The sequence below is a fragment of the Macaca nemestrina genome, chromosome 1 (genome assembly GCF_043159975.1).
Source record: "Macaca nemestrina isolate mMacNem1 chromosome 1, mMacNem.hap1, whole genome shotgun sequence".
Classification (NCBI taxonomy): domain Eukaryota; kingdom Metazoa; phylum Chordata; class Mammalia; order Primates; family Cercopithecidae; genus Macaca; species Macaca nemestrina.
Window position 1 is genome coordinate 149,285,483 of NC_092125.1, and position 20,779 is coordinate 149,306,261.

The following is a 20,779-nucleotide window of genomic DNA, read 5'->3' on the forward strand; positions in this document are numbered from 1 at the left end:
TATTAGTATTTTTTCTTTGCAGGCTCTCAGGTTAAATAATAAATAAAAATTTGTTGAGCATCTATTACATAATAGATATTATTGCATCAATCTTTTTGATAATTGTTATTCACATCTTCCATATAATATGTATTTTTCTTGATTGTTCAAGAATAAAAAGAGATTTGTTAAAGTCTCCTAACATTTATCTTGTTGTTTTCTCTTATTTCTTGAAGTTTTGATTTATGTATTTTAATGCTGTGTTGTTTGATACATAGGCATTTATACTAGTATTTTCTTCATTGTGAGCTCTGTCATTTGCCATTATAAGGTGACTTTCTTTGTTCCATGTAATGCTTTTTAATAGCTTCTTCTATCCCACTTGAAATTATTTGAATTAAATATGTTTAACCTTATCTCGATCATGTGTTTATTTTTTGAATTCACATTGTTCTTTTTTTCTCTTTTGCTTTACGATCTGTGCTTTCTTTGCTTTTGTTTTGTCTTGGTTTTATTTTTATCTTCCTTTATATTTTAGTGTCAAAGATTAACAAAGCTGGACTCTAAAGTGGCAAGGACAGACTTTAATCAGTAAGTAATAGAGACAATCTACAATAGAGTAATTGGAGAATAGAGATAAGCATCCAGCATGAACTGAACTCTGATTTATATAGAGATGACCAACTAAAATAGGAGTAGGACAGGGAGTGAGTGAGGGCTCAGGAGAGTCAGAGAAGTGAAACTTTACAAAGGGTTGCACATCACAAAATGGTAGGGCCAGCTGTTTCTGGTAGGTGATAGTTACAAACATTAGGATTCTATCTTTCTACAGACTGGGAGACAGAGGCCCTATTCTTCTTGATGATTATATTTCAAATAAATGGCTTTTGGGTCCATGAGAAAGACACTCCTGAGTTGTAGGAGATACATGTACATCTCAAAGAGACAGAGGAAGGAGTCACAATTGCAAGCCCTTTTTAGTAAATGGTCTAAGAAAGGGTGATCAGGTGCATACTGCCAGGTGTTGGCTCAAACAGATAGTACATTTTTTGGGATTCTTGAGCTTTCTCAGTGAGGCACTTTAAGAGGAGCTAATGTCAACCTAGGGATGTGGCCTTGAATTGTTAGAAAGTACATTAGTTTTTGTACAAGTCTTTATAGGCCAAGATTGATACCTTACCAAGAAGAGGGCTTAGAGGAGAAGGGCTAGAGTCTGGTCAAGGAAAATATTTGTCATTAGTTATTTGTTGCTGTGTAACAAACCACCCCAAAACTTAGCAGCTTATAACAACACACAGTTATTATCTCAGACTTTCTGTGGGTCAGGAGTCCTGGTGTGGCTTAGTTGAATTCTCTGCTTTAGGGTCTCTCACACGGTTGCAGTCAAGGTAATGGACAGGGCTCTTCTCTCCTGAAGGCTAGATTTGGGCAGGATCTACTTTCAGGCTCACCTATATGGTTGGAGGCAGGATTTGGTTCCTTCTGGGCTGTTCAACTGAAGGTCTCAGTTTTTGCCACATGGGCTTCTCCACAGGGTAGCTCACAACATGGCAGCTGACTTTATCAAAGCAAGTGGTATGCGGGAAGAGTCAGAGTAAGAGTGTAAGCAAGACAGAAGTCCTGGCCTTCTATAGCCCAACTTCAGAAGGGAAATCCTATCACTTTTGCCACATTCTTTTTGGTAAGGGCAAGTCATTAGGTCTAGACTAACACAAGGGCATGAATGCCAGGAAGTGGGGCCAATTGGGAGCTATTTAAGAAGGCTACCTACCACACTCTGGCAACTGGGGAGTTGTAAAGTCTGTTTTAAATAATATGCTTACATTTTTATTTTTCAGTTAACTTTAGAAATGCAATGAGGATGAAATGATGAAATCAGTCTACTTAAATTCTCTCTTTTCTCTTCCCATCTCTTAGTTTGGAGAGCAAATATGATTCTTGTTCCAGTTTATTGTCATCAAAATATTATGATTTATGTTATGTAATTTTACTTTTAAGGAAGAGAATAAATTTCTGTTGTTTTAAGCCACCCAGTTTGTGGTACTTTATTACAGCAGCCTTTTGAAACTAATACAGATAAACTGCATTTCAGTCAACAATGTTTTATAAATGTTACCTCTCTCAATCAAGATTTGGTATGTGTTGGACAGTAGAAAGTTTGATAAGTGACTGAAGTAGGTTTTATGTGCTGATATTGAGGATAGATCCATATGCTTTAAATTTTAAACCTGCAAATATTGGTGAGGTTGACATCCTTGAGAACATTGGGACACCTGAGGTTCACACTTGGGCTGTTAGTCATCACACTAGATGTGGAGAAGGGCCAAGTGCATATTTTAAAACAAGTCCAGGGTTATTGGTTCTTCTTCTGCTGCTGCTTCTGCTGCTTCTTCTCTTCTTCTCCTTCTTCTCCCTCCCCTCCTTCCCCTCTTTCTTCTCCTCCCCCTCCTCCCCCTCCTTCTTCTCCTTCTTCCTCTTCTTCTTATTCTTCCTCTTCTTATTCTTCCTTTTCTTCTTCCACAGTGTGGGATCTGTTTTATCATATGTAGTAAATGAACATTACTGAGATGATTTAATCTAGAAAGTTTACAAAACGGGTGATACCTATACTTACTATAAGAATTGGAGTGACATATATTATTAGCTATAAATCAGTTAGAAATGCATGATAATTTTAGGTAGTTGATATGCCAAGATTTATAGCAGTGTATGGATAAGGAAACCAAATTTTCGTGGAAACCACCCCTAGTCATTGAAAAGTCATTACTAGAATACAGGATATCTGCCCTCATGTCCTCTTAGTGGGAAGGATGCATTTACAGATTTTTCCAAAAATTGTCTTCATTTCTTCCTTCCTTTATTTTTCCTGTCTAGAAGTTTTTATTCCCAGGCAGATGGCATTAAGAAGCAAAAGTTTGCACAGCCTCATCCCTTTATCCAAAGGTCAAACTTTTGGACATTCTCCAAAACACAGTAGCAGCCTAGAAATATGGAAAGAGGGATAGGTCTCTAAGCATTAGAAAGAATCATAAACATTCTGAATTAAAATAATGAAGTTTTTTGTAGAAGGATGACCAATTGAAGACAAGCTCACTGACAAGAGAAATATATATTAAACAGCAAATATAAGGTGATGTTGGTTTACTTACAATAGTGAATATTCTAATGGGAACCAGTATCAGACATATAGGGACAGGGAAGGACCCAGGGATATTTTCCTTGTATCCCAAGTATAAACAATCTGAAATAATAAAAATACAAGTAAAAATATAGAGAGCAGACTTCTACTCTAAAGAACTTAACATGAGTAATAAAATATATAAATCTTTTAAATGCAAGGATAAATTTAAAACTAAAATATATAATGGAAATATAAATGCAAGGAAGAAGAGAAAGGCCATAAAAATGTCTATCACATCTGAAAAATAACAAAATAGAACTTATATAAATAAAAACATAAACAGATTGGAATTAAAAAGTCAGTGGAAGAATTAACAGTAGACAAGACCACAGCCAAAGAGAGAATTAGCGAGTGGGAATTATAGACCAGAAGAATGCAGCACGAAGAGATGGGCTGGCAAATATGACTGAGAGGCTGAGGGACTTGGAGGACAGAGTGACACGCTTCAACGTCTGTAACCAGAGTTTTTAAGAGGCGATAACAGAGGAGAGGATGAGGCAATAACTGAAGAGACAATGAATGAGACATTTTTAGAACTGATGAAAGATAACCTCAGATTCCAAAACCCCGAAAGATCCCTAGTAAGACAGATAAATTGAGACACACACACACCCCCATACACTCACACACCCCTAAACACATTGTTAGAAAACTTCAGAATGCCAAAGACAAAGAGATGACATTAAAATTAGCTGAAGAGAGAATAAAATTACCAATAAAGGAATGGCAATTAGATAGCTGACTTCTCAGCAACAAAAACCATAAAACAGAAGATTGTGGGAAAATATTTTTAACGTACTGAGAGGGTAACTCTCAAATAGAATTATTTACCCATTAAAATTATTGGTCAGAATATGTTACATTATGCTTTGGTAAAAAATTAACTCTGAAACCTCTGTGGCCTCTCATGTTAGTTAAAAATTAACTCTGAAACCTCTCACGTTACACATCCAGTATGGGTTGTGTGGAGCTCTGCTTACACCATTAGTAGGGACAGGCTGAGAGAGTACCGCCCTCTGTAGCTGCAGCATCCAGTGCTATAGGGACATGTGAGATCACTGCAGAAGGGAAAGGGGATGCGCAGGAGCACAGGTCCCAGCTGCCTTTGTCTAGTAGTGAAACGTATCACTTCTAGTCATAGTTCATTGACCAGAATAAGTCACAAGGTCCCAAACTAACTGCAAGGGAGAATGGGAAATATAGAGAGTCACATGGATATTCACTGACTTTCTCTGCCACGACTGTTTTTCAACATGGGGATGAAATAGAGGCTGTTTAGATAAACACTTAAAAAGTTTAACATCAAAAAACTCTTAATAATGGAACTCCTTAGCATGTCTTCAAAAAGAAGGAAAGTGATCTGAAAAAGAAATCTGAGATACAAAAAACACAGTAAAGTAAAAGACAAACTGTTGGGTAAATCTGAACACATACTGCTGGTGAAAACTATACAAATAAATAACGAAGTGTAACTTGTGGGGTTCAAAAATAATAGCTGGTAAAGTGGAAGTGCTGATAGGCATTAAAACATTCTTAGCTCTTTGCATATTTGGGAAGGTTATAAAGATAGTAAATGTAGAGTTTGTTAGGTTTAAGTATTCATGTTCTGATTTCAAAGGAACTACTCGACAGAAGAGAAGTAAAGCCTATACCTTCAAAACTAGAGGGGGAAAGTTGGGACTTAAGAAATTTAATCCGCCAGGCAGATTGGCTCACACCTGTAGTCCCAGCACTTTGGGAGGCCAAGGCGGGCGGATCACCTGAGGTCAAGAGTTCAAGACCAGCCTGGCCAACATTGTGAAACTGCATCTCTACTAAAAATATAAAACAGTTAGCCGGGTATGGTGGCGGGCGCGCCTCTAGTCCCAGTTACTCAGGAGGCTGAAACAGTAGAATCACTTGAACCTGGGAGGTGGAGGTTGCAGTGAGTTGAGATCATGCCATTGAACCCTAGCCTAGGTGACAAGAGGGAAACTCCATCTCAAAAAAAAAAAAAAAAAAAAAAAAGAAAAGAAAAGGTAATTTAATCAATTGAAAAGAGGCAAGAAAGAGAAAAAAGAAACAGAAAAGCCAGAAAAAATAGAAAGTTAAAAAATTGATGACAGGAGTAAATTTAAATATATCAATGAAATAAACCCAGTTGAAAGGGAAGTTGTGAGATTGGATTTAAAAAACCAAAATCTATTGGATAAAAGAAACAAAATCTATGTTTGTGCTTTTTATAAGAGACATACCTAAGACATTAAGAAAGAATAGTTGAAAGTAAAAGAATAGAAAAATGTATTTTAAGCAAATATTAAGCAAAAAGAGTTGGAATATCTCTCTATATAAAATGTAAAATAGATTTGAGGGCAAAAAAACCTTATGATAGACAAAAGAGATCATTTAATAATGATAAGAGGTTTAACTCCCCGGGTGGAGAAAATTCTAAAGTTTAAAACTTGATAACATAGCTTCAATAAGAGAAAGGGGAATTTGTCATACTTACAAAGAGACACTGTCGAATTCTCCACTATTGTGAGTCGTTAAATATAGATATCTCAATAATTGACAGATAAAATGGACCAAAAGCATTAACGATATGATTAATTTAAGCAATACAGAAAGCTGATCTACTGAACATATAGATTTCTACGTTCCAAATAAGGTATACAAATTAGTTTTGGATATGCAAGAAACACTACAATAATTTATCATGAATTAGCCCATAAATCAAGTCTCAACCAATTTTAAGGAACTGATCTTAAACACATATTTTTGACCACAATTCAATTAATAAAGATATCCTTAGCTAAAAGGTAATGTTTTAAAAATTTAGAAAATCCAGAAACACTTTTAAATAACTCATCAATCAAGGAGAAAATCATAATGCAAAACAGAAAATGTTTAGGATCAAGCAATAATAAAATCCACTTTACCAACTTCACTAAAACAAACGGTTAAAAGAGGCTTAGAGGGAATTTGAAGTCATAAATGCTTAAATTAGAAACTGAGAAAGGCTGAATATTGCTGAGCTAAGCAATCATGAGAAATTATTTAAAAATAGAATTAATTTAAAGAGAGCAGAAGAAACAAAATAATAAGAATAAGCCTGGAAATTAATGTAATAGAAAACACAAATAAAATAAAAAAGATCAGCAATGCCAAAATTAAGGTTTTCAAAGAAGTGAGTTAAAATTGATAAATTGATCTGGCCTGTTTGAACTAAAAGAAAGAAGAAAGAGGAAGGAGGATGAGGAAGAAGAAGAGAAAGATGACAACAAAAACGTTAGGAATTAAAAAAATTCAGAGATATAAAAAAATAGTAAACTAGTACAAAAAAGTTGGTGTCACATTTGAAGATTTAGACAAAATGGTCAAATTATTAGAAAAAAAAGGAACTTACCAAAACAAGCTGAGGAAGAAATAGAAATTCAGTCATTGTAAAGCCCTTAAAGAAATTAGTTCACCAACTTTAAAATCTTACACAAAGACCTGACCCAGATGACTTTATAGGTGAATATTAATAAACACCTAACTAACATAATTCCAGTGTAAGGCACACTTTCAAAAACTTGAAACAAGGAAAACACACCCCCCAAAAAATTTGGTGGCCTCGTTCCATGGAAAAAATATATATTTTATATAGCAAACTATATAAGGATGATACAAGAGATAAAATATGAAAAAAAAAACTTCACTCATGGATGTAGAAGCAAAACTCTGCAAAAAAGTATAAAAATGTAATCCAGCAATGCACAGAATATAACATATTATGATTAAATACATTTAAATAATGTATTAATGTATTATTACTATTATTTATTTTATTATTAATTATTATTATTTTATCATCATTATTTTATTATTTATAATAAAATGTATTATTTTATCATTTATACATTATTTATACATTATTTATAATAATGTATTATTTATTATTATTATTTGAATAATGTATTATTTAAACAAACTCAATTTGTTTAAATAATGTATTATTATTGAGTTATATTATATATTATATATTATATTTTATATTATATTATATATTATATTTTATATTATATTATATATTATATGTTATATAATATATAATATTATATATTATATAATTATATTATTGTATTATAAACAAATTGAGTTTACTCTCAGAACACAGGATGGTCTAACTTTAGAAAATCAAATGAATACAATTCACTAAATTACAGATTAATAGAGAGTAAACACATGCTCATATGAATGGTTGCAGATAAATTATTCTATACAACTTATTTTTTATCCATGTTAAAACAAGCAAACAAACAAAAACTCTTAGGCAACTATGTAAATTAAAGCAAAGGAAGGACAAACCCATAATTTAGCAGGGTGGCTTGCCCGAGGAGGCAGGCTATACAGATTGGTGTGGGGCATACATAGGAAGCTTCTGTGCCACAGGCATTTGCTTACCACACAAGGCTCTTCATGTTCTGGCCTCTCACCATCCCTCTAGTGTCACATCCATCCAAACCTTTAAACCCATTCTTTATTTCCATCTGTATGGATCTTCCAAAACCACATATAATGGCACTTCATGCCTCCATGCCTTAGTACACATTGCTTTCTCTTGGCCAGAAATGCTCTTCCTCCCTTCTCCATTTAGCCAACTCCTACTCATCCTTCAAATTCTGGAACTTCATTTTACACCTTCCCTCAATATTGATTTAGAAACCTTCCCTTCTTCTGTAACATTCCTTGTTTTCTTACATCATGGCACTAATTGCGCTACACCAAAACCTTCAGTTAGGTCTCCTCTTCTAGTAGTCTTTCATAATAGTAATGTGTTACTTATTGAATATTCCAGGGAATTTACTTACATTATTTCTAATCCACAATACAACTGTCGAAAGTACCTATCTTCAGCTACAATTTAAAGTTGAGGAAACTGAGGCTTAAGAGAGTGAGGCAGTAAGTCCATGGCCCTATAATTATAATGGCAGCATTACACTCGCATCTGGTTCTATAATGTCTTATTGACTGTCTCTCCACCACCACGCTGAGTGCCTGAGACTTTCCTGGTTAGATGGATGTGGATGGGTGCATGGTCTGGGTTGAAATAAATCCTAGGTTAGAAGACAAAAAAAAAAGGGCCAAATTTGAAGTCAGGTTAAGAAGACTCGTGCTCAAGTTTTGCCTCTACCTCTAGCTGCTAGGATAGGAGAGTTTCCAAACAGCTGAGCATGTCCAGATGTGATTAGTATGGCAAGCGGGCTGCCTGGGTTGGGGACGACTTTGGCACTACAGTCTGCAGATCAACAGAGAAGATGGAAAGACAGTCTGAACTCAGAGGCAAGGTGCCTGTTGGTACAAGTTTTCTTTGCGGAAGAGCTATGTTGCCATGCAATATTTATCTGAGATCCTTAGATGGCAAGATAACGATTTGCTATCTGTGTGCAGCTGTTACCAGAGAGTGTGATGTGGGACTTGGTCTCAGTGCTGATTGCATACACATTGCCTGCCCTTTGGTTTGTGTCCAAGGCTGCCGTTTTCTGAAAATAGTACCTGATTCTGCCTCTGACTCAGTCCCTTTCTCCTCATATTCTCTCTGGTACATTAGGTCTAAGAAAATCAACTGATCTCTGATTGTTTGCTACATGCCTTTTTTTGTGTGTGAAATTTGTGAGTTATTACCAAGATATTTAAACTTCTTTTATTAATTCCTGAAAGTTGGTGTCTTGTGAATCAGTGGAAAGATACACACTTTCTTGTTGCCTCTCTCATGATTTACAAAGTCCTGGGGCATCCTTCACTCGGAATCTTTAAATAATGTAACAGAACGGAATTCATCAAAACCATCCCCTTGGAATCCATTGCATTGCCATTTGGGGTGGGCTTCTGCCTTCTTTCTTTTTTTTTTTTTTTTGAGATGGAGTTTCACTCTTGTTGCCCAAGCTGGAGTGCAATGGCATGATTTCGGCTCACTGCAACCTCTGCCCCCTGGATTCAAACGATTCTCCTGCCTCAGCCTCCCAAGTAGCTGAGATTACAAGCACCTGCCACCACACCCAGCTAATTTTTTGTATTTTTAGTAGGGATGGGGTTTCACCATGTTGGCCAGGCTGGTCTCAAACTCCAGACCTCAGGTGATCCACCCGCCTTGGCTTCCCAAAGTGCTGGGATTACAGGCGTGAGCCACTGCACCTGGCCTGGATTAGGCTTCTTGACTTGTGTTGACTTGCTGACACCCTCTTTGCTCCCTCTCCAGGCACTCCTCTCCTTTAATATCTCCCTTTTAAGTGACTGTTTAATGGGGCTTTTCTGCAGCCCACATAACTAGAAATGGTGATGCTGCATGTTCTGAGCACCTGCTAAGCCTCCCTCTAAATTCTAGCCAGTTGATCCCAAGTCTCCATTCAGTACCTTGAGTAGGATTCTGCACTCCCTCCAGACCCCCCACCCCTAGACAGTGAGGGTTCAGCATGAATGACTGCTCTTTTTTTTAAATCCTTTTTGTATTTTTATTGATTGGTTAGACTCTGGGCATTTAATTCCCTGTGATGCAAACTCTCTCAGTTGTACATACTTAAGTCTGTCCATGTCTCACTGACTTACTGCCTCAGTCAATATAGTGTTAGTTGGCTTAACCATGGAACCTATTCTGTTTGCTACCTATAACTTTATTTTCTCCCTAACAAGGAAACCAGGAAGTTGGGGGCAGGCAAATATCGGTACATTCAGTGACTAACTTTCTTCTCTTTTCTTTTTTTCAATTTAGTGTTTTATTATGAAAGTAATACATGCTCATCATCAGTAAATGGTTCAGAATTGGGGGATTTCCTAATCCCATCTCCTGCTAACAGTGTGTTAAGTATTCTTCCAGTTGTTCTCTAGTCATTTACTAAAAATGGAATAAGATGAAATAAAATAAGGTAACATAAAAATCACACAAAACACATTATATACACAAATAGAATACTACCAAAAACACGATTGTGTAATTTGACCTTTTTCATTTAATAATTATTGTGATTATTTTCTATATGTCAGTATATTTGTCCATTGTTCTTTTTTTTCCAGATGTTTCTTTCTAATGAATTCGCCATTACATTTCCAAAGTTATAAGATGGCCAACAGACCATAGAAAGACAATTATTTAGTCTCCTGCTTGAAACCAACAGCTTCAGCAAACTGCTGGCCTTGAATCAGGACCAACCATTCTTTTTAATACCTATGGAATACTTTTACTAGAACATTCTGCCTTCAAGGTATAGCAACCCAACTCATATACTACTTTAAGCAAAAAAGATAATTTATTGATTCACAAGAGTAGGAGGAAGAGATGTGGGGTTGGCCTTGGAAGGTATCAGTTCAGGGACCCAGTGGTGTCATGGGGATGCCCTTTCTTTCCATTTCCAGATCAGTACTAATGATTTGTTTGGTTTCCTTCTTTTCTACAGCAAAGCATACTTATTTCATGCAGTAGGAACAGAGGGTCACTCCTGCGGGTATCTTCTTTTGCATCATCTCACATCTACCTACCTACTGGTTGGATGATCCCGAGCTAATTACCTCACTCCTCTAAACTGCAGCTGTCATGTAAGCAGGTATTCTTGGGCTCTCTCTCTTCAGCTCTTTCTTGTGGTCCAGCCAGAGTTATGCCAGGTGTGGAAACTGGAAGTCTAGAAAGCAAAGCTTGCCACTGCTCTGATGCAGGTCCTCCTCCTGGGTGAGGAAAACAACCACATCCTTGAACCTAGGACAGCACCTTGGTGTCCATCTCCTCTTGCTTGTGCCTGGTCTTGGGATATTGGTGCTAGGCCTTCATTTTATTGTGTGCACCTTTGAGAGTAGATGAAGAGCTAACCAAACTATAAATCCCTGATTGGGTGTCTCTCTCAATAATGAACAGCTTAGGAACCCTTCTACCTTGTTTCTGAGGCCAAGGTTACTCTTCTCAAAGGAGTTTCCAGAGTTATGTTTCATTCTTATAAAATTATGCTTCAGAAGCCATAATACATGGGTGCCCACTGTTGAGGATTTCTTAAGATAAAGATCCTGGGCTCTACCCCTTGAGACTAAATCAGTAGGTCTGGGGTAAGGCCCAGAATTTACACTTTAAAAAAGTAACACACCAACTTCCAGTTCCAGTCTGGCATGTAAGAAACTTGGAAGTTGTCACTCAGCCCAAACAACAAGTAAAAAGCTGAATAAGCCAGGTGTGGTGACTCTCATCTGTAGTCCCAGCACTTTGGGAGGTTGAGGTGGTTCCAATCACTTGAGCCCAGGAGTTCAAGACACGCCTGGGAAACATGGTGAAACCCCATCTCTGCAAAAAATACAAAAATTAGCCTGGTATGGTGGCACACACCTGTAGTCGCAGCATCTTGGGAGGCTGAAGTGGAAGGATCACTTGAGGCCAGGAGTTGGAAGTTACAGTGAGCCACGATAGTGCTACTGCACTCCAGTCTGGGTGAGAGGGTAAGACTCTGCAACAACTCTTTTTAGATCTCTAAGAGAGATTAGATTACAGGGCAAACTCCTGTCCCCCAAATTAAAGAGACCAACAGGGGAATACAGAGAATCACAACTCTGTGAGCAGGAAACCATGAGTAGTAACCTCTGCAGCAACCGGTGCCCATGTAGGAAAACCTTAACTGTAATTGATGAATTGCTGGAGGCTGAGTGTGGACAAGTCAAAAACTCCAGGGGGACCCAGCCATTAGGAGATCCCCACATTTTTGTGTTTTACCTTTAGAAGCTCTACCACACTGCCACAGTGAATATTGGAGAAAAATCTCATCATGCTTCTGCCAGGGGAAGGGGAAAATAACTATTTAAAAATACCCCAGAACACTCTGTTCTTCTGAACGTGGTCTGCCCTTAGGAGGAACTACTTAGCCAGAGCCTAACCTTCAGGGGTTTTACCAATGCCTAACTGACCTAGAAGAAGGGAAACACCCAACTCTAAGTAAACTAGGAATAGAGGGAAATTTCCTCGACTTGATAAAGAATATCTGAAAAAAAAAAAAAAAACCCAGACACCCTAGTTAACATCATACTTAATGATGAGAAACTTGAAGCTTTCCCATAAGATCAGGAGCAAAGCAAAATGTTTCCTCTCTCCACTACTTCTGAACAGCAGATGAAAAATTCTAGATAATATAGCAAGAAAGAAAAAGAAAAGACACAGATTGGGAGGGAAATAGTAATGCCTTTGTTTGCATATGACGTGATTGTCTATGAAGAAAATCTGAAAAAAATTGGCAGAAAAGTCTCCTGGAACTAAGTAATTATGGGAAGGTTGAGGTATACTAGGTGAATATACAAAAGTCAATTGTTTTCCAGTACACAAGTGTGTTAGTCTGTTTCATGCTTCTACAACAGAATACCAAAGACTAGGTAATTTATAAAGAACAGAAATTTATTTCTTACAGTTCTGGAGGCTGGGAAGTCCAAGGTTGAGGGGCTTACATCTGGTGAGGTCCTTCCTGTTGTGTCATCCCATGGTTGAAGGCAGAAGGGCAAGCAAGACAGCATGTATACAGAAGGAAAAGGAAGGGAAGGTCAGGGGGTAGGGAAGGAGAAGAGAGGGGGAGGGAAAGGGAGAGGGGAAAAGGTGGGGAGGGGAGCCAAACTCATCCTTTTATTAGGAACCCTCTCCCACAATAAGCCTGAATCCATTCATTAGAACAGAACCCCTCGTGACCTAATCCCCTCTTATAGGTCCCACCTCTCAGCACTGTTGCGTTGGGGATTAAATTTCTCTCCATGATATATTCAATCCATGACAACTAGCAATGAACAAATGAAATTCAAAATTTAAAAAACCAGTACTTCCCCAAAATAAAATAGGTATAAATCTACCAAAATATATACAAGATCCGTGTGAGAAACATTGAAAAACTTTAATGAAAGATGTCAAAGAGGCACCAAACAAATGGAAAAATACTACATATTCATGGATGGGAAGATTCAATATTGTCAAGATGTCAGCTCTTGCCAACTTGATCTATAGATTCAATGAAATCAAAATTAAAATCCCAGCAAGCCACTTTGTGGAGATTAACAGGTTGATTCTAAAGTTCATCTGCAGAGACAAAAGACCCAGAAGCGCCAGCAAAACACTGAAGAAGATTAAAGTTGGAGGACTGACACTATATGACTTCAAGACTTAATATAAAGCTACAGTCATCTAGACAGTATGGTATTGGTAAAATAATAGACAAATAGATCAGTGGAACAGAATAGAGAGCTCAGAGATAAACCCTGCAGATAGTGTATGTCAAAGGAGCAAAGGCAATATAATGGAACAAAGAGTCTTCAACAAATGATCCCAGAACAACTGGACATCACATACAAAAAAAAAAAAAAAAAAAAAAAGGGGTAAGACACAACCCTTACTTTCTTCACAGAAATTAACTCCAAATGGATCACAGACCTAAATGTAAAATGTAAAACTGTAACACTCCTAGAATGTAATAACACAGGAGAAAATCTAGATGAGTATGGGTATAGTGATGACTCTTTAGATACAACACCAAAGACATATCCATGAAAGAAATAATTGATAAGCCAGACTTCCAGACATCATTAAAATTAAAACCTTTTGCTTTACAAAAGACAGTGTCAAGATAATGAGAAGATAATCCAAAGACTGGGAGAAAGTATTTGTAAAAGACACTTCTGATAATGGATTGTTTAAAAAAAAAAAAACAAAAAACTCTTAAAACTCAGCAATAAGAAAACAAACAACCCAAAACGGGCCAAAGACCTTCACAGACACCTTACCAAAGAAGATATGCAGATGGCAAATAAGCATATGAAGAGATGTTCCATATCATATGTCATCCAGGAAATGCAAATTAAAGCAACAATGAAGTACCACTACATACATAATAGAGCGGTCCAAATCTGGAACAGTGACACCACCAAATGGTGGTGAGGATGTGGAGCAACAGGAACTCTCATTCATTGCTGGTGAGAATGCAAATTATACAGCCACTTTGGAAGACAATTTGGTAGTTTCTTACAAAATAAACATTCTCTTACTATATAATCCAGCAATCATGCTCTTTTGGTATTATGTCCACATATAAACATGCATATGGATGTTTATGGCAGCTTTATTCAAAATTGCCAACGCTTGGAAGCAAGTGAGATGTCCTTCGGTAGGTGAATGGATAAATAAACTGTGGAACATCCAGACAAGGGAATATTATTCAGCACTAAAAAGAAATGAGCTATCACATCATGAAAAGACACGGAAGAAACTTACATGTATATTATTAAGTGAAAGAAGCCAGTCTGAAAAGGCTACATACTGTAGGATTCCAACTATCTGAGATCCTGAAAAAGGTAGAACTACTGAGACAGTAAAATGATAAGGGGTTGCCAGGGCTTAAGAGGAAAAGGGGGATGAATAGGTGGAGCACAGAAGATTTTTAGAGCAGTAAAACTGTTCTATATGATACTATAATGGTGGATACAGGTCATTATGAATTTGTTCAAACTCAAAGAATGTACAACACAGAGTGAACCCTAATGCAAACTATGGACTTTGAATGATAATACTATGTCAATATAGTTTCATCAGTTGTAACAAATGTACCACTATGGTGAAGATGTTAAAAATGGGGGATGTTGAAAATGCCTGTGTCAGCACTGGGAATACATGAGAAATCTCTACCTTCTGCTCAGTTTTGTTGCAAACCTAAAACTGCTCTAAAAAAATAAAATCTACTTTTTTTAAAAAAAAGCAGCACACCTAATTTTATAACTAACCAGGTTGGGAAGGGCAAACATATAAATCTTCTGGATAATCCTCTTTGTTTAACTTCACCTTTCTAAAGAGCAGCAGCTGGGTAGGTGTTGGCTGCTTTTCCTGCTATGTAAATGACAGGCCCTGGCCAAGAATGCTTAACAGACAGGTGTGTCCCAGCCTCTCCCCTACTTTTACCCAAGTCAGTTTTTTTTCATTCCTAGGCTAACTCTAAGGTGGAAAGCTTTTCCTAAGTGGGGGGTTGTGTTGGTCTTAAGGCTTATGTAACTTGGACATAGCCTCTTTAAGGAGAAAAAAAAAAATCAATGTATGAATATAAAACTAAGTACAAAGGCCCTCAGAAGAGGTCTGTAATAATGAGGAATTCTAAAGCTTAAGCTTCATTACCTTCACAGCAGATTTACCTCTGCACAACTTTCTCATTTTGGAGCAAATCAAAAGAACTCTGTTTTACAAATGTCTACGTTTTCAATATATATTAGTTAAATTGAATTTTTAGAAATAAAAAGGAGAAAAAACTCCACAGAAATGGACCATTTTGGCTGAGAACTGCAAAAACTCTGGGCACAAACATGTTATTCACCCTCTCTTGAGAGACTTAGCCATTCCCAGGCTTTTAGCAGCCTGAGCCTTGTCTCTGGGAAGACTCAAACACCTTTTGAGTTCCTGTCTGGAAGAGTTCAGTCCCTAACCTCCCTTTCTTACAGCTTTTACTAAAAAGGGCTTGCAATTGTGAATCTTTCCTCTGTCCCTTCCAGATGTATATGCATCTCCTGCAACTCAGGAGTGTCTTTCTCAAGGACTTGAAAGCCATTCCTTTGAAATGTAATCCTCAGGAAGGAAAGGGCCTCTGTCTCAGTCTCTGTGGGAGGATAGAAGCCTAACTTCAATAATTGCCAGCAAGCATTCACAGTTGGCTTAATTGCATTTGCATTGACCAACCTTTTGTAATTTTTCACTTCCCTGATTCCACTGAGCCTCCGCTCACACCTCTCTTACTCTCTCATTCTCCTTTAAAAACACCCAGTCACCTCTGTGCAAATCTGAATGGAGCTCAGCCCTTTCCCTTGTTATCAGTAGCTACTGAACAAAATCAGTTTTCACTGTTTTGACTAACATCCGACTTTGTTTATCTTTTACATGCCCCGGAAGAGTCTGAAGCTGAGTTCTTAACCACAGCCCAGTGGCACAGGCTTCATTGGTGGGTGAGTTTACTCATTATCTCCTGTGGACTCTGAAATTGTAGAAAGAGCAACATAATCCCTTTATAAACACCTTCCCATCACCTTTCTGACCCTATCTCCTAACACTTTCCTCCTTGCTTGCTCCTCTGCAACTATGCTGGCTTCCTTGTCCATCCTGGAACAGACCTGGCACGTTCTTGCCTCAGGGCTTCTGTACTTGGGAATCCTCTTCCTGAAACACTGTTGTCTGTATTTTGCAGGGAAGGACATTTGGGCTCGGCAAATTTAAGTGTTGTGACCAAGTGATTAAAACTTGAGAAACGCTCCTTAATGTTTTTTCCCACTGGCTTCATTCTCAACACCCCACTTCCTCTCATGATCTATTCGATCAGTCAGGAGACCCTGTTGGCTCCACCTTTGAAATGTGTTCTGGGTTCCACCAGTTGTCCTACCTCCACTGTTGCCATGAAGGTGGGACGACTACCGCTTCTTGCCTTCATGACTACCGGAGCCTCCCATCTTGTCTCCTTGCTTCTTCCCTTGTCCCTGTAGTCTATCCCAACACAGCAACCAATGTGGTCCTTTTAAAATACAAGTTAGATCGTGTTGCTCCTCTGCTCAAAACCCTTTGATTGCTTTGTATTTCCTGCAAGGTAAAAACTTTGAAAGGCCTTACAAAAGCCTATCAGGCTCTACAGTAATGCTGTCCAAGGCAGTCACAACAGGCCACATGAGGCTATAGAGCACATGAGATGGGGAGAGTTGGAATTGAGATGCAAAATACACACTGGACTTTGAAAACTTAGTTTGAAATAATGTAAAATAAGTAAGAATGTAAAATAACTCATTAATAATTTTCATAGTAATTATATATGGATATTATAACATTTTTGATATATTGGATAAATAAAATATATTATTAAAATCAATTTTACTTGTTTCTTTTTACTTTTTTACTATGGCTACTAGAAAATCAAAAATTACATATCTGGTTCATGTTTGTGGCTTGAATTATATTTCCATTGGACAGAGCTGGTCTATAGTAACTGATCCCTCCCGAAAACCTCTTCTGATCTTATCACCTGCTCACTTCTGTTCTTGCCACGTTGGCCTCCTTGCCATTCCTTGAGCATCCAAGCACACGAGACACGCTCTTACCTCAGGGCCTTCGCACTTGCTATTTCCACTCCTAGAAAACCTTCCCCCTGTTATCTGGATGTTTCTTCATCTTCCCTAGACTTGATTCAAATTTTACCTTCTCAATGATACCTTCCTGACAGCCTACTGAAAACTGGATTCCTCACCCACCTCCACTCTCATATCCACTATCCCTTTCCCTGTCTTACTTTTCTCCATAGCATTGTCACCATGTAACATACTGTACATCTTTCTTATTTATTTTATTTATTGTCTAACTTCCCCTGTAGAATCCACCAGGCAGGGAGTTTTGTTTAAAGTCGTGCTCCCGAAATCTAGAACTGTACCTGGTATGTAGTAGATGTTCAATAACTTAGTGGAATGAAATACTGAATGAATCTTAATCAACCACTTCATTATACAGGTGAAGGAACTGAGTGACTTTCCCAGGGTCTCACAGCTTGTTTAGGGGCACAGTGGATGTACCCTCAGTAAGATCAGATGCCACCATCTAGAACCCAGCCCTTTACCTATATTTGAATTTCTTCACTGGACTCTGTGCACCTTTTTATGCCTCTTTTAAACTTTGCACTTAAGGAAGACTTACTCTAGAAATAATCTACTCAGTCACACCCAGGGGATGACCTCCAGCTTTCTTTCTTGCTCCAAGGATATGCTTTTGACATTTTTTTTCCCTAGGCAGGAATTCTGGGTCTGTCTGGATCACAGGAAACTAATTATTTCACCAGAGAAAAAAATCTGCTTGAAGGAAGCCATTACATTTGATTGTATAATAAATAAAATATTTAAACTACAGCCTGAGGATTTAAATAGTTCATTTATTCGACAAAAAGAAACATTTTTATTGAGCACTTTGGCATATTGATATATGCCAGGCATTGTTTTAGGTGCTGGGAATAAACAGAGATGTGCCAGTCTCCGAGGAATGAACAGTCTAGTGTGTATATGTGGGGAAGGAGGGTAAGCAAACAATTGCAGGGTGCATTAGTTTCCTATTGTTGCTGTGACAAATTACCACAAGCTTAGTGGCTTAAAACAATGCATATTTATTTTCTTACAGTTCTGGAAGTTACAAGTCCAAAATGGATCTTATTCAGCTAAGAATCAAGGTGTCAGGAGTCTGTCCCTTATGGAAGCATTATGGGAGCGTCTGTTTCCTTGTCCTTTTCAGCTTCTAGAGGCCGCCTGTATTCTTGACTTGCAGCCCTTCCTCCATCATTAAAGGACATCTCTTCAATCTCTGCTTCCATCCTCACTGGCCTTCCCCTCTCACTCTGACTCCTCCTGGGTCACTCAAGATCTTTGACTTAAATATATATAGCTATATATATTTTACTCTAGTTATTTATATTTAATATATTTTGATGATATATATTTTAATTGACAGATAATAATTGTCTATATTTCTGAGGTACAATGTGATGTTTTGATATATTTATACATTGTGGAATGATTGTATCAAGCTAATTAACATATCCATCATTTCACACATAATCATGCATTGCTTAACAAGTGGGATACATTCTGCGAAATGGTATGGCCTATTGCTCCTGGGCTACAAAGCTGTTCAGCTGGTTACTGTACTGAATAGTGCAGGCAGTTGTAACACAAGCTAGGTATTTATATGTCTAAACATATTTAAACATAGAAAAGGTATAGTAAAAATACAGTATTCTAATCTTATGGGACCACAGTCATCCATCGTTGGCTGAAACATTGTGTGTATGGATGACTGCGTAATGAGAACTTTAAAATCTATTCTTTTAGCAATTTTGAAATACACAATTTATGATGATTAACTATAGCCACATTGCTGTGCAATAAATTCAAGATCCTTAATCACATCTACAAATTCCCTTTTGTCACTTAAAGGAACTTACCATTCACAGGTGTGGGGATGAGGATGTGGACATTTCAGTGGAGGGGTGGGTGGGTGGCATTACTCCATCACAGGACAATGTGACAAGCGCTACAGTTGAGGTGAATATTAGATGCTATGTAAACAAAAATGACAGCTCAGAGAAGACATTGAGGAGAAGCAAGGTAGTTTTATAGAGCAAGTGGCTGCTTAGCTGAGGCTTGCATGGTGCAGTGAATGGTACCATTCTTAAAGGAATACACAAGAAAAATGAAGTATAAATGAAGATGAGGTTTGTATTAACTACCTATTGCTGGGTCACAAATTACCTCCCAAACTTAGCAGCTTAAAACAACAAATGTCTAAGAGTTTGTCATTTCTGAGGGTCATCAGTCTTAACTATCTGATCCTGCCCTATGGTCAATCATGAGATTGTAGCCAAGTTGTTGGCTGGGGCTGCAGTCATCTGAAGGGGCTGAAGAAGCAGTATCTAAGCTCACCCATGTGACTGCTGCAGGAGGTTTCAGTGCCTCACCACATGGGCCTTTCCATAGAGTTGCTTATAGGGCACAGCATGGCATTTGGCTTCCCAGAGAGTGAGTAGTCGAAGAGAAAGAATCAAAGACAGAAGCCACAGTTATTTGCAATCTAATCTCAGAACTGACGTATCCTCACTTCTCCCATGCTGTTGGTCATAGAGACTAACCCTGGTGCAATATGGAGAGGGGAGAGGACCGCAGAAAGGGTGAACTCCGGGAGCAGGGATCACTAGGGCCATCTTGGAGTCTGGCTACCACAGTATTCTTGGGATTACAAACAGTTTCCCATTGTTGACATGTAGGCAGTCTGGAAAGATTGGTGGGGGTGAGGTTGGTGGGGGTGAGGTTGGCATGGGAAGGAAGGGCTAGAGCATGTGGAGCCTATACACTTGCCCAAGAGTTTGTAGATAATTATTTTCTTGATAAGGAGGGATTGCAGGGGCTTAGTCACGGGAGTGACCAAGTTGCTTTTTAGAATGATCACTGCAGTAAGAGTGCATGGAAGGAGGTGGCACAGAAGGCAAAGAGATTAGAGAGAAAGAACTGCTAAGAAGCTATTGCAATAGCACAGGAGAGAGAGGAAGAGGCCTGATATAAGGCAGTAGTGGTCAAGGAGTGGTGAGGATGATGGGTTCAGGGCACATTCAGGAGGTGGAATGGTTCATGGTTCGGGAGGGAGAGTTAGGGAAGCCATAGGGCCGCTCTTAAGTTGCTCGTTTGCAGGAGGGATTGGTAACATTACATGAATATAGAAAGAAGGGCAAGGTCCACATGAGGTGAACAAAAGTTAAGATGCCTCATATGAATACATTGTGCCTATGGGGCATTCAGGTGTAGAGATAACTAATGAGTAGTTTGAGTGGAATAAATTTAGTTTAGACTAACTACAGCAAGAGCTTCTTAGCATTTGTCAAGAGATTCTGTGCACTTGGGCCAGAGAAGAGTTCTTCTCACTGTGTTAGTGTGATGTCCGAGCCTAAGCTGAACAGCATTTTCTAGACACCATCTTTATGTTTTCATCATCCTTGTAACTACCATTGATTGTCTGCTGCATAGCGCACTCTGTGCTTCACACCTTGCATGCCCTTTCATTTCATTTCATCTTCCCACTAACCCAGTGAGTCATGTAATGTTATTTCTTTTTTA

The 20,779-nt window shown here is 38.1% G+C and overlaps 1 long non-coding RNA gene and 1 other non-coding gene across 10 annotated transcripts in view; one reads left to right on the forward strand and one right to left on the reverse strand.

The window, feature by feature from the left end:
• LOC105482748 (uncharacterized) overlaps positions 1-20,779 on the forward strand; it is a 48,481-nt gene that overhangs the window by 7,516 nt on the left and 20,186 nt on the right. For 4 of the 9 annotated variants that reach the window (XR_011619372.1, XR_011619389.1, XR_987837.3 and 1 more), the window contains 5 exons: positions 518-570; positions 10,193-10,380; positions 10,573-10,711; positions 16,047-16,099; positions 18,297-18,473. This is a non-coding gene — a long non-coding RNA (uncharacterized lncRNA). Of the gene's footprint in view, positions 1-517; positions 571-10,192; positions 10,381-10,572; positions 10,720-16,046; positions 16,100-16,338; positions 17,069-18,296; positions 18,474-20,779 lie in introns of those variants that run through there. The other 5 variants (XR_011619376.1, XR_011619382.1, XR_987840.3 and 2 more) reach the window with 5 other exon arrangements.
• Positions 10,191-10,327, reverse strand: LOC112426897 (small nucleolar RNA SNORA2/SNORA34 family). The gene has a single exon (XR_003018289.1). It is a non-coding gene; the product is annotated as a small nucleolar RNA SNORA2/SNORA34 family (small nucleolar RNA).